Source organism: Oryzias latipes, chromosome 9 (assembly GCF_002234675.1).
Source record: "Oryzias latipes chromosome 9, ASM223467v1".
Lineage (NCBI taxonomy): Eukaryota > Metazoa > Chordata > Actinopteri > Beloniformes > Adrianichthyidae > Oryzias > Oryzias latipes.
In genome coordinates this window covers 10,920,901-10,936,052 of record NC_019867.2, presented here as the reverse complement: position 1 = coordinate 10,936,052, position 15,152 = coordinate 10,920,901, and positions in this window count along the sequence as shown.

Here is a 15,152-nt window from a genome sequence, read left to right as displayed (position 1 = left end):
GGAGCCATCCAGCCATACACTTTTGATCGAAATGCCAGCTCAGACGAGGAAAACAAAGACGTACTTGGATCTATTTCTCCGCATGTGGATTCATCAGAGTGGAGCATAGCAGGGAGCTTGTTGCTCGCCCCTGTAGCTTCTAAATCACACCTACAAGCATCATCTGCTTGAAGAATCATCTTCTCCTGATTCACAATGATTCCAATAAAGAAATACTCAAAAGTGCAATTTTAAGCATAATTTTGTTTATATATTTCCCCCGTCATGAGAAAAATACCAGAAGATGTTACAAACACCAAAAACACTATTTTAATCAGAGTGGGTCTTTAATGCATCTTGTACAAAAGAGACTTATGACTCATAATTCTGTCAAGATACTTGGAAAATTTACATCAAAACATAAATTGGATGGATTTAAAGATGAATTGCTCATAGTCAACATTGTTCCCATTTCTTGTTAAAATAAGTCATTTTCTTAAATAATTCAGGGGTCAGCTATATGAGTTGTGTACAACTGAAAAAAATAAATTAGTAATGAGGTGGACATAGTAGAAAAACAAAACTGCACGATTATTAGATTTCTCACACAACTTTAGGGCCAGGATATCACCTGAACAGCCTTAAAAGCTGATGGATTCCACTTTATTGTCCTCTTCTCGAGAACTGATTTGTAGCAGTTTCTGTGACGTTATTACAAACCCTTCTGCAGGACCTTTTGGATTTATGTATTTTGAAGTTTTATGATGGTTAGTTTCTATAGAGGGTCAAACAAGGTCAAACCGGCATAACAATAACAAAAAGATTGACTGAAAACACAAAAAAACGCGTTATGAATGCAGTTTAACTATGTCAAACAAGATATGTGTAAAAACTACTGTTTGAAAATCTCCCACCATTAGGTTAGCACACAAACCAAAGTGACTCCCCATCTCTTCCCCGTCTGCAGCTTACTGTCCACTTCAGGGGCACACAAACATGTCAGAGTTTGTTCATCATTGTAAGCAGCTGAAAGGCAGGACTGGCAGCTGGTTTTAAACCGACAGAAGACAGCTTGTCACAGATTACAAATGCAAACATGTTAAAATAAAATGGCCTGCAAACATTTTGGCAGAGATGGAGGCTCATGTGGACCTGCTTCCTTTTTTGCATATCAATAATCCCAGCTACTTCACACACACACAAATAATTGGTTACATAGGGAGCAACGCCACCACGCACCTCTTGTTGCCTTGGTAACTAGAGAGACAGATTTTTCGAGCAGCACTTACTTCATTCATTCGTCCCTTCAGCTTCTTTTATTCAACCCTGTCATTCTCCCTCTCTGGGCGCTTTTCAACCCATTTCCATTCCCACCTCTCCTCCAATAAGATGTCCACTTGCTGTACATATGTAAATGAGGTAGACTTGACACCAATGAAAAAAAATGTTTTAATAACAAACAGAGCTGTGTCCTCACTGGCTTTAGAGACAAAATAGAGGCTCACATCCACTGTCAAAACCACTAATGCCTGTGTACTTTACGTCAAGCAGAGAAGCATATTGCCAACCACCAGAACAACTTTCTCTATTCTTGTTCATTGTTGAGATAAAATCTTTTTTTGTTGTTGTTGTTGTTGAAGGTTTACATAGTCACACTTTTGTTTAATTTCAATGTTTTAACTATTTTCGTCTCTCGTCTTTTGCGCACTTTGCTCCACTTTGCCTGTCGTTGGCTCCCCAGCTCTCCCCAGGGCATATCAAGTTATCACTGGCCAGCAAAGCAGGAAGCTGTCAGCACATAGTGCTCAGAAGACAGAACTCTGGAGATATTAGATGGCCAAAACATACACAAACACGCTAAACAAGCATCCTGTGCTGCTCCATGAAACTTTTGAAATTACATCAAAGTCTCTAAAAAAAAGAAATGTTATTTTTAAAGGAAACATGGTAAGTTCTTTACATCCTATGAGTTTGTAATATAAACAAAGATCAGTTTAAATAATTTGTGCCTTTTCACCAGCATATAGCATAAAAACCAAAACTGAGTTCCTTTAATGACCTGCAGACTGTCCCCCCTTCCCAAGAACAGAGCTTAAATTTGCACCCACGCATGCAAGAGTTTTAAAGATTTATCTCACTTAGTTTTTGTTCAATGTTTGAACAGCTGTGTATTTCCCTGTCTGCTCATGAGAGAATATGGGATGGACAGGATAAAGACCAAAAGAAACACTAAGCAAAAGAAAAAGAAGGATTTTTTACAATCTCGTCTTTGGTGAAGACTGTGAAAAATAAGAGCTTTAGCCTGGAACTGATCCACCATACATAAATACACACAGAAGAACACACAAGGCATGTTAAATTTAAGAAATACAGTTTAATTGGGACTGCCAAATCCTCAGAGTAACATTTCAGTACAAAAACCCTACAAAGTATGTCTACTTGTAACAATTAGAAACAAAAGCTTGGTAAGGAAAACAACAAAAAAGTGGCATATAACAACACATGACATCACTGAAATAAGGAGAGATCTTGAAAGTGTGACTGAAAGATCAAACAGAAAATGAGCACAAATAGTCCGTAGTCTTTGGCGGGAGACTTCTTGAACGTTTGTGATGACCTTGGACCAAGTGAAGCGAGATTCCTGAGCCCAGACGCTGATGGTGGTTAAGGCCAGACCTCACCAAATCGAAGGGCCAGGAGGAGAACAGGGTGGAGGAGGGTCGGTGAAATACATGGAATGGGGATAAACAAACATCAATGAATTTAAAGGCAGGAAGTTGATTGTGATTGGCTGTGAAGAAAGTGAGCACTTTAGCTATTGGGCTTATTGAAATTTCACCAAGGTTTCACACCACCTCTAAATTGTGAACACAAGAAATACAGCAAAAACCGTCATGGAGCACTATATTCATATCATACAGGTAAAAACACCACCCCTGACATGTGTCTTCAGACAGTACTTCAAGGAAAGTGTTTGTATTTATAGATGAGAACCAGGTTAAAAGTTAAACTATTCATTACAAGAGTGAGGATTTGAGCTTTTTTAGGTTTTTTTTGTGAAGTTTGGTCATGTTGAGACTGAAATAACTCCATATATTGTGTTCAGGTTGTTTTTTATCCTTACACTCCTGACTGAAAGTTGTTGCAAAGCTGAAGCATAATATTAAAGTGAATGGGGAACGACATACCTGTGCAACAAGCCTCTAGTGGTAATTTGATGAACTGACTTGGCTCCAGTTACTATGATTCTCATATGTATTTCAGTTGAAAAATTCTAAATATTTCCCCTTGAAACATACTCATTTTCTTAAATAACATATGAATGTGGTTTCTTGTAATACTGTTTTACTTGTCTTTTAAATATTTGCAGATATATTTCAATGCAAATGAAAGCTTGGGCTGGAATGACCTACTTTTTTTTTATCACATTCTGAGCAGCTTTTAATAAAGCCAGGGTCTCCTGCATACCTCTAAATGTATTTTTGCCCCCTGGCTCTGCACATACCCTGTAATTAAAAAACAGAATTAGCTGCCCCCAAAAAAGACGACAATTAATTGTTTTTAGTAACAAGGAGCTCAAAAGAAATAAAACATTGTCATTTTATAGGTCAAGGACTCGCACAGGGTCTTAGAGGGGCTCAAAGTTGGAAAGGGCAGCAAAAGCACTTTTTTTTGTCCTTTAAACAATTTGGAAATTAAGTACAATTTAAAAATAAACTACTAATAGATAAATATCTCAGCCATGTGATACGAGTGTCATTTCTTTTATGAAAAACAAATTATTGGTAACACGAGTTTGTTCATTGACTTGGAAACATCAAAGCAATAAAACAATGGAGGCTATTTATACTGGCACAATTTTCTTCAGGCATTATTCAATATGAATATGCTGTTTTATGAATAAAGATCTGAATTTCTCTTAATTGTCTTCAGTGAGTAGAAGTGTCTGGTTTAAAGTTCTACCTCTTCAGATCATCTTCTTTATCTGCTTTTTGTTTCCGCACAGTTTTTTTGTCCTGTTTAGGTTTATTTATTGAATCTTTATGTTTCTGTCGCAAAGCCAAGTTTCCTGCGTTTTGGCTCCTACACGTGTTCATTTATTTTGAAATATCTCCTGTGTTTTATTTGGAACTTAGAACCCAACTTAATGTCCTTGGACAATCTGCTTTGTGTTGAATTGATGTGCCATTCAAATGTCTGGTTAAAGTAAAAATGGACCCCTTGACTAATAGAGCATCTTTTCTAAAACCTTAATCATAATTAAGCTTGTTAAATCAGTGGAGGGCAACTAGTTAGACCAGAACTCTAAGATTCAAGTTGCTTCACTATCATGTCGTCTCTTCAGTTGTCCTTGGAGAATCAGTTTCTCTTGCTGTCCCTAAATCTCTTTGGCACCAGAGTGGAGCTGCAACGACAGAAGCGGCAGCTCAGAACCCCCATTACAAGAAAATGGGTTCAATAGAAAACCGTGGGATTTTGTAGCCATATTTTTTTGTATCTCTAACAGAAATATATTAATGTTAATACATAAATAAATAAAAAACCAGAGGGCACTAGGGCACTTTTTGTTACAAGGCAAAAGGGGCAGGTGCTCAAGCACCCCTGTGGTGCATGAGTGCATGTGCCTGTTATAGGTGTTGGTGCAAAAGTCTTCACCGTTGTAGTACTTAGGGTCAGGGTCAGGGTTTACTTACTTTAAGATTGTGGGCATAGCAGCAGGATGCTAATGCAGAAACACCAAAACTCCTTTTAACCTATCAAAATCCCATTGGGGTTGAAATATTTCTGGAGACTCATAAAACCGTTATTATTGATGGCAAATGTTAGGAGTACATCGTTTCACACTTTGATTTATAAACCAACAAGTTAATAAAATCTAAAGGGCAGTTAACAGATAAATAAAGAGCTGTAAATTACTGATGGTGAAGCTGCTGTGAGTTTGACTGTAGGGAAAACACAAAAACCTGAGAAGAAAACCAAAGGCACATGATAAAAGCTGACAAAACATTAAACTAAGAAGACTGAAATTCTTTGAACTACATCTTACAACAACAAAGGAAAAAAGCTTTAACCTTAGACCCATACTTTGTTGCAAAACCTGTTGTTGAGTGTGTGATATTACAAGATTCCTTATGCGACCAGACGATTATTCTACATCAGTCAGTGGCCTGGGGACACTTGGAGGTCACGCGGCGGCAGTCCAGTCACAGGTGGGTGGCAGGAAGGTAGCAGTGCAATAATTGACTAATGGGAGGGTCTCCAAAGTCGCCAAAATTGTCTGTTGATTCTCCGATGTCAGACTGCCACTGTGCTGCTGTTCCACTGCTACCGTCCAATTTCTAACAGTCGGACTGCAGCAATACGGGCATCCAACAAGGGCTGTTGAGGTAGGGAGGGGCCCGGCGATGACCAGATGTCTTTGGTGATTCCGGCCTTTAAGACTAATAAGGCTTTTAAGAATAATGACAAGGTCCTTGATTTTGTATTTGTTCTTCTGCTTTGTAGCCCCTATTTTGTTCAAGAGAATCTGCTTTTGTCTTTTGCATGCTAACCCCGCCTGGTTATATTCACAGTTTTAGTCAGAAGGAAGCAAAGCACTTATTGAGGCATAGTAATGCGGTGTTCAGAACATTCTATACTAACAAAAAAAAAAGAAAAAAGCAAGGAATGGGAAAATAATTCCTTCAAGGACAAGTGGTAGAGACTTATAAAGAATGATGAACCTTAAGTTTATTTTGCAGCCAGCTACAGTATTGCTGGCTGCAATCACAGTATTTCTATTTTATTTGTCAAAGGCTTATGAAAACTACAGATATAAAAAGTAAAGCAATAATATTTTGGTTCAATCAGAGTTGACCAAGTCAAAGACAAGGCAAGTGTGTCCATGTATTTAAGAAAAAGACTAGGTTTAAATAAATGTACAAAAACAAAGGATATAAACAAAGGATTTAAAAGATACCTCTTACTTATTTAACAGGAATATATGTAAAAAATAAATACATGTATAAATGAAATGTGATTTTATTTTGATCATCATGTTGAAATAAAAAAAAAAGCGTTTGACCTGTTCATCAAGGACATTTTCAGTTAAAAATATATATATATATATATATATTTCAACAAAAAGAAAATTTGATTTGCATTTCCCTTCATTGTTTCTGTCTTTCTCCACTATCAGTTATGACACCTACAAGAGGAAAAACTTGACCTTTGACTCGATGAGTCAGCGACTGTCTGGGTGGTCGTACGCCAGGCTAGAAGCAAAATTCCAGTTCCATCAACCAACCCAAGACAGTCTGTGCGTCCTTACTAAGATTTAGGAGGTCATTTAAGAATTGAAACAGACATCTCCACTTGACAAAAGAAACGCTGTTGATGTAGAAGGCAGAGGTGAGCTTTGGAGTGAATTCCGGACAGAAAAGGCTCTGTGGAATGTTAAGTGCAAAGGCTTCCAGGAGTCACAAAGCATGCTTCTTGTGACAGCGTATTGGAAGCCTGACCATGCTTTACAGGTCTTTTTGTGTTGTTACATTCCCGGTTAGGGTCATGTACTGTGGACCTGAAGTGAAAATCACGCTAACAAACTACTCAACACCAAAACGTTTTGAAGATCACAACTTAAAAAGCAAAACAAAAAAAAAAGTGATTAAAATTTTTTAAATACATGCGTCCAGCCCCGAGTTTTTTTCTTGGCCGCACTGACCTAGAAGATGGGTTAAGGTTAGGATTATGGTTGCGGTTGGGGTCAAACCACCAAATATTTCCTGAGCGTCGCTGTTTCTGCAGCTCATTGTTCCTCCAGGGAATGGATCAAATGCAGAGAAGACATTTCACAAACCTAGGAGCGTGACAGATAATGGGACTTCAGTTTTAATTTTAAATACGTGCAGCCAACAACATGGTGCAACCTTGGACGCACTTAAAATATGTAAAGCCAATGCGCATCTTGGCTGCACATAATACGTGTGGCCAACATGAATATCCATCACTTTTTGAGCTGGTCACATATGCAAATAACATCAGCCAAAAGAAAAAACACCAATGTTACATTCTAGAAATCAAACCAAAATTCCAGAAACCTCCCAAAAATGTTTTCAAAATGAAACAAAATAAGAATGAAACAGTTTGAGAAACAAAATTAATGTCCAGCAATCAAAATGAAATGTTAAAAAATTAAACAGAAGAAGAAACCAAAAAAAGTAGGAAGTCTGGGAAATCATTGATTGGACGTTGATGTTTGTCCGCCATTTCAACTGAAAGTTATTTAGCATGAAGCAATACTGTGCATCCTCTGTAATGATAAAACTTTTATTATGGTAGTATGTTGACATTGAAGAAGAATTTAATAAAAACCCTCAAACTTCAAAAATCAAACGACATCATCCATTCAGCGATGTCCCATACTAACTTGTCTGGTTTCATTTTGATTTCTGGAAATTACTTTTGTAAACTCTGAATGTTACAATTTTATTTCATTTCATTTTTTATTGTGTTTCTGGAATCTTTTCTTTTCATTATTTTCAGAATTTAATGATTTTTATTATTTGTTTTGCTTTTTAAATTGTAATTTGTGATTTTTTGATGTGATTTGCACTTCAGGGCCACATTATTCATGCCAACTTTACATTTAACCACCAGTACATTTAATTATTCCTGGAAATGAGTAGCTTTCAGTAGATAAGTAAAAAAATGTGGAAAGTTTCAGTGCCTTTGCCTTTTTTTTTTTTACAGCCGTCTTTTCATTTCTCCAAAAAATCAAGTTCAGATGTAATTCATTGGCTTTTAACAGAGAACGTCAGTTCAAAATCTGAACGTATCAGCACATTTATGAAGAAGCAGAAAGACACAAACTGATGGGCCACATTTAGATTATGTAGACGTGGACACCAGCACACACCGACGTGGACACGCATGCTCTCTGGGGGCAACAGTCCTCCTCATGATTAGTCAATTATTAAGGGGTCTATCCCTCTAAAGAGTTTTATTGATTATCAATATATGTTTAATTATTTAGTGTTTTAATAGAAAAAAAACAAGAAAGAGAACAAAGAAAGGACGTGTAGAAGCAAGGAGAAAGATAAGAGATTGAAAAAAAAGGAGAATAATAATTAACCTGTGGAAACTAAAAGGAATCACTTTCATTTTAAACTAAGAAGGCCTAGTCTTTATCTTAATCTCTTGAATTTCTCTGTCCAATATTGTTAAAAAGCAAGAACTTTACTTCAAACCATCAAATCAGAGGTCAGAATGTACTTATTTTGTGCTTTTGTGTTTGTTTTTAAAAGGAAATTGCTGTGTGTTTATGCTTTTTTACTTGCTTTCCTCCTCCATTTTTTTTTTTTTTAAGACCCCATATCTTTTCTCCTCACAATTCGGTCCTGCCTCTGAGGTCAGACTGTGAAAAGTATTGTACGGATTGCAAAAATATGAAGACATCGGGTCAGCTACTCTGTACCTGCACTTTCGGTTTGCAGCATTTTGAGTGTGTTTCTCCCTTTTAAAAATGCATGAGTAGACTGAACAGGAGAAGCTCTGCAGTCTGGAGGAGCTCTTCATCTCTAAAAAATTTAATAAATTTCCCTCATCCCACCCCCATTTTTTGAAAAACAAGAAGAATTGGAGGTGGTTCGTGTTGACGTTTGAGCAAAGATCTAATAGTATCAAATGTACACAGCTGTGCTTTTTTCATCCACTTCTCAGTAAAATTTAATATCCATGTCAATTGATTTGTTAAAAAAATCAGTTTATTCTTAAATCATAACTTTAACAATTTTAACTTTTAGGAGTTTAAGGGCATGCGCTTGGCAAATTGACTTTACCCAGATACAGTATTAAACAGGGCAATTCTGCAAATGGCTTTTTAAGAACAAGTATGTACTTTACATTGTTTTTTATTTGAAACAATTTTGTTGGTTTCAAATCAATCATTGAACAAACTGTGAGGATTGTTCACTTAAATATGATTTTTTTTGGGACGTTTCCTTTGCTCCTTTTTTAAAGTTTTTCCTATTACCGGTAGTTACACTAAGTTTAGGTTGCCAATTATCCACAGCTGTCTTGATTTGTGTTAATAATCACAGTTTCTGGTTTTCATTTCATCATAACACGTTTTTTTTAGTAAATGTTTAAGTTTCTGCCACCAAGCCTGGTCTCCTTTATCTTGGATCCTATACCACCAGTTCCTGACACAAACAACCTTGTGTTTTTCTTTTTAAAGCAAATGCAAGTTGAATCAGGTTGAATTGGGTTTTATCAGCAGCACAGCACAGAAAAATTGGAGTTGCATTGTGAGGCGAAATACATTTGTAATTACAGTACCTTCATCATGAACTTCTTTCTCCTAATACCCTTTATCATTCAATCAGTGATCACTATTTCTGTCATTGATTTTGAAACTACTCACAGCCCACAAAAAACACATACATCTTAAGAAATAATTAAAAAAATTTTTTATAGAACAATATGTTTGTCAGTCATACTGAAAAAGTGATTATTACATAGAATTTTTATGAATAAAATGAAATATTTCACGCTATATTTTTGTGCTTTTGATGATTATGGCTTACTAAAATTGAAAAATAAGAATATATGGAAAAAGCCACAAAAACCATTGCTAAACAATTTGGTTCTTCACAGAGAGCTGTAAACAAGCACATCAAGAGTACATTGGGCTGAAGAAAAAAAAAAAACAGGGATAATCGCACCTTAGAGCAGCGGTCCCCAACCTTTTTAACGCCACGGACTGGTATGACGTCACACAAAGCTTTCGCGGCCTGGTCTTTTATTTTGTTACGCATCACATTGTACATCGCACAGGTCTCATCATCCTCTCCCCTTCCCACAGTCATGGGGCAAAAGTACTATCTATTAAATTTAGCTTTCTTTTTTTTTTTTGAAGTCAAAGGCTCCTCTTCTGTATCCTGGCTCGTTTTCCCCCTTGGCAAAGAAACTTTCCAAAGATGTTTGTTTTTTGCTCATTTTCCTGGCTCCTGTGTTATATTTTAGCGGTAACCTATCACGTGACCGAGAAGAGCTCCTTGGCCTGCGTCAAGAGTGACATAGATGGATGTAACTGAGAATCAGGCAATTTTTCAAAATAAAACATCTTTTAGATTCCGAAATGAATAAAACGGAAGTAATGTAAGTTATTTATTCTTTATCTGCGGTCCGGTACCAAATGACCCACGGACCGGTACTGGTCCACGGCCCAGGGGTTGGGGACCGCTGCCCTAGAGGAAAAAAACATTCAAATTTTGGGGGAATCCTCATGGACTGAGGCTGAAGTCCTTGGGTCAAGCCAATCCTAAAAGAACGATTCCATCTGAAGGATCGTATTTGTGCTGAGAAGAAAAATAAGACAGAACTGTTGCTCAATGATCCAAACTCTTCTATTTAGACAAAAGTAGAACTATAATTCATTTGAAAATAAATGTCTTAGAGTCTGGGAGAGATACACAGAATCAACATTGCTTAAAGTTCTGTGGGAAGTTTCCACAGTCTGCAATGATTTGGGGTGCCATGTCACCTGCTGGTGTTGGGCCTACAGGTCCATGAAACCTACAGCAATCTGAGAATACTGGCAGTTATTACCTGAATGTATCAGAGTAAAAAAGAAAGCGCTCTATTTGACAGATCTAAAGAAAGAAGAATCGCAACTGGAAACCGAAATGTTAGGGTTGCAGTGGAACACAGCTCTTTCCAAGAAGCTTTTGGATTTCAAGAGGAAGCTGACATGACAAAGCAGCTTAGTGTCTCAGCAGATGAATTAGAAATAAAAAATAAAGGAGAGCATCATCATTTCCAGTCTCTGCAGCAGCAAAAAGGAAATGTCCAGATGAAGCTTCAAAATCTGGAAAGCAAAAAAGAAAAAGATGCAGAATTGAGACATCAGCATCAAGCAGAAAAAGGGCAGCGAAAGTGAAGGCAAAAATCCCAAGACTCTAACAATGTGAAGGAGCAAGACCTTCACATTGGGAGGTCGAATGCTTGCACCCCTTAGCTGTTCTCCAAAAACACTCTCTGCCATTGATGCCAGCGCACAGTTACTGGAGCGGTTCTGTGGCACACTTCTGCAAGCAGGCCAATCCTGGGAATGACTTGAACCATACTGAGGGGTCAAATGCACTGTTCCACAGAACAAATGGTGTACTGTGAGCAGGTCCTGACTTTCTATCCAATCAGTAAATCTAAGTGTAGGATGGTTTGGCAAGTAGGGCCAAAAGGGCTTCAAGTAGAAAGGGCCATTTTGGGATGTTGAAACTTTTTCTTTTTTCTTTTGAAAGGTTCTTCAAAAAAAAAAAAAAAAAAGCAATTAAAACTCGAATGATTAAACAATCTCCACTCGACACTCAAATCTTTTAATAAATGAAGCTGTTAGGGCTCGTGTTTTCTGCCTTGTTTTAAAGTTGCGGTGGTTTAGCCACGGAGCTGTGAGCTAAATCAAATAAGCGTCCCGCTGAGGCTGCAAGGTTGAAACCCCAACTAAGGCTTTTGCTCTGCTCCCCATCCCCTGACCACAAGTCCCAGCTGCTGAAACATCACTCAAACAAATAGGACACATGTAAAGTTCATGAAACAGGTAACCATTCTGCCCTTAACACTCGCTTCATATATGTGTACACGAAAGCGAAACAGACAAACACACACCGGCACATCCCTCTTCCCCTGGTAGTACACAAGACTTACTTGTGTGATTGCATTATTGATTGCTGGGGATATATTTTTCCCTTCCTTCTTAAAAGCATTTAGCAATCTGGCAATTAGTTAGAGCTTAATGTAGACTGTCAAAACAGTGCTATTGATCCAGCGGGCAAGAAGGAGAGATTGATCAGTCAACTCATTACATTGCTGGCGCTGCCTCGTCATAAACACTCCAGATGAGACTCCATCAAAAGCCCATCCTTCGTTTACTGGCTCTGTTCTGCTGCTTGTCCAATCGCTCCCTGGTGTTTTCTGTCGTTTGCTCGGGATGCTTGATAGTACTGTCTGCTTCAGGTTTGAATTATAGCTCTTTCCCCTTGTTTACCAATCATTGTTTTATTGCTATTTGTTTTTAATCTCGGTGCCTTAGCACTTTTAACAAGTTCTTAGCATTTTCACATTTTCCTCACATTTTTAATGAAGGAGTTTTTGCACCTTGTCGTTTTATCTTTCAACCCTTTTGTTTATGTGCTGTGTATTCATTTTCATTATTACTAAAAAAGCCGTCAAATGAATATGTCTGTGCATTCACAACCAAACAAAGAAACGCCTATCACTGACATCTTCGTGAAGACAAAGAACCATTTCAGTTGTCTGCATCATTTGGACCAATTTATTAGTCAATCATGTAAAGAATCACACAGTTGCAGACACACTTAATTCAGTTTGCAGAAACACATGGCTCAGCGCTCATTTTATAAAGTGTCGCTTTGTTCAGTAAACAGAAGCTTAGGCTCAATTAGTCAGCTCTAAGCAGTTGCTTTGTTTAACAAAAGCTGTTTGAGCTGAGTTCTGAAAAAAAACTATGTTTGACATAAAAAAAATGTTTTTTTTCTGCCTTTTGAATGAGGCAGACACTATTGATCATAACATTTTAGTAAACAAATTGGAAAGACATGGAAAAAGAGGACTGACATTAAATTGGTGAAACAGTTACATTAACAACAGGCAGCCGTTTGTACAACTGGTAAATTGTAAATCATCCCTGCTAAATTGAAGCTGTGGAGTAAAACGAAATTTAAAAATGGGATCAATTTTAGGAGATGTTCAATATTAGTTTTGTTTAAATTTTGACTTTACACCTTTCTGTTCTTAAAAGGTCAAATTGATTCGACGTTTGTGAGCACAACTTTCATATTTATTTTGAAAATATTTGTAAGTAAAGTGTCAAAGTGAGTGATCCAGAACAATTAATTTTTAATGTAAAATGTAAAACAATGCTAAAAAAAAACCTACATGAATGTGAATTTTTGTGTTACCTCTTTTAACTTACATTACATTCACGCTGTAGTAAAATATTAGCCCAAAGTAACTTTTCTTCAATTAGCAACTTATTTTTGACAGGTAAATTTAAAAAAGTAGTTGACATAAAAAAATATTTATGAGCCTTTCAGAAAAGTAAGTAAATCCTGTTAAGACGTTTTACTGAAAAAACAGAAGTCAGTGCATCATTTTTGTTATTAAGATGCTTGTGAGCAAGGTTTATAAGTGACAGACAGGTTTGCCACCATGCTTGCGTGCTGATTCACAGCTGCCTTCGTCTTGTCTTTGTCTGTCTTTTGGGTTTTGTGCTTTTTCTCCATTGCTTTTGTGTTCTCCTCCACTTTTGATAGTTTTTTTCTTTTTTTTATATTTATTTTCATCTGGAACACTCCTTTCTCACTGTGCACTCCCTCCCTCCTATCCCATCTGCCTTTGTGCCCCAACAAGTGTCTTATATTTCCAATGATGATTTAGCTCATAAATCTTGATAAAGCCACTGGCTGTTCCGTTTGGATGGAACAGGAAACCATTTCAAGACGCTGAGGATGAGGAATGGTTCTAGCTCACAAATTTGGCCTGTTTTTCCTGCGTTTTTAAGCTGCGACTTTTGGGATGGAGCCTGTAAATATTCATAGCCTCCCCTTTCAAAGAAAACATGATCTGTTGTTAGGAAACATCATGGACTGCCACCCTAAAATCTATTTTTAAAAATATTCAATAATCGCATGTTTATAGGTTTTAAAGGTACAGATGATGCAAAAAGATAACATTTACGCAATAAAAAAAATACTTTGAATTAGAGTGTACGTTTAAATTACAGTACAGTATGTGTAATGAAACACATTTTTACTCCTGATGTTTTTGCAAACCCTTTATTCCTTCCTTAAATTGATTTTTAAAATGCCAAAGCAATGAAACATGTATTTCATGTGAATATTAATGTGAATAATGTCATGATTCGGAGGAGCGGCAGACCCAGATGCTGGAACCCAGAATGAGGACGCAGGTAGATGAGAGTTAAGAAAGGGTTTTTATTCTTTCCTTCCAGGAAGATGGTGCTAGCGTGAATGTGATCCAGAGAGGAGCGAAGCTTGAGGCGTGGCTGGAGGTAGTAACGCGGCTAGCGGAGAGTGGTGTTTCCAGAACAGCAGGGGGGCTCGAACTGACTTCCACACAGGTGACACTGGTGAGCAGGAATCCTGAGACAGGAATAATAAGGTTAGTTGCAAGATCAGCATAGGATGCATAAACATGAGCGAGACTGGGACCAGGTTAGTCACCATAAGGGGTAACAATCTGGCGATGAGTTGTGGAGCTGGGTTTCCTTAAGAAGGGCAGAGTTGATGAGGATGAATTGGTCACAGCTGGTGGAGTCAGGAGCAGAGCAGAGGGGCGGGGCTGACAGAGGTGGCATGACAAATAAATAACATTTTAAAACAACATACATGATTGTTTATGGGAATTAAGATTTGGACGACTTGTAAAGTTTAAAAATGTTTTAAAAATGCTCTCAGGGTGATAAAGTATTTGATAGCCACAATAACTCTAAGAAATGTCTTTACACTTACACTTTTGTGTTTAATTAGCCCAAACTTTTTTATAATTACTTCCGGGCATTTCAGAACTACTTCCAGGAAAAGTAAAACAAATGTTCAAGGACAGAGCTGGGGTTATGAGAAAACAGCTGAACTTCAAAAAGCAGTGCATTCGAATGTGCTTATCAATTTGTGGTGTGGATTTATGGAAAGGGTTGGATTCATAGGTGAGGGTTTAAAACAAGGCAGAAGTTTACATGTATTCAAAAAAACATACAAGATGTCACTAATGGAATATATATATATATATATATATATATATATATATATATATATATATATATATATATATATATATATATATATATATATGTGTGTGTGTCTGTTTGTCTAATTTCTTTTAAAAGATATCCTATTACACGTACATATGAGTCACAAGACTCAACAGAGAGCACTTTACAGAAAGAGAATGTTTCTTTTTTTTGAGAGAGAGAAAATATCATTTATATTTATTCAATTCATTTTGTAATAAAACCAAATAAGGTATTTTAATTTTCTATGTTTGGGATACAATTTATGCAAATATATAATTATCCATGTAAAATGCTGCCTGGTAATGATGACTTTATTGCTCAGGATTGAAAATTATACGTAAATGATAAATTGTATTTAAAG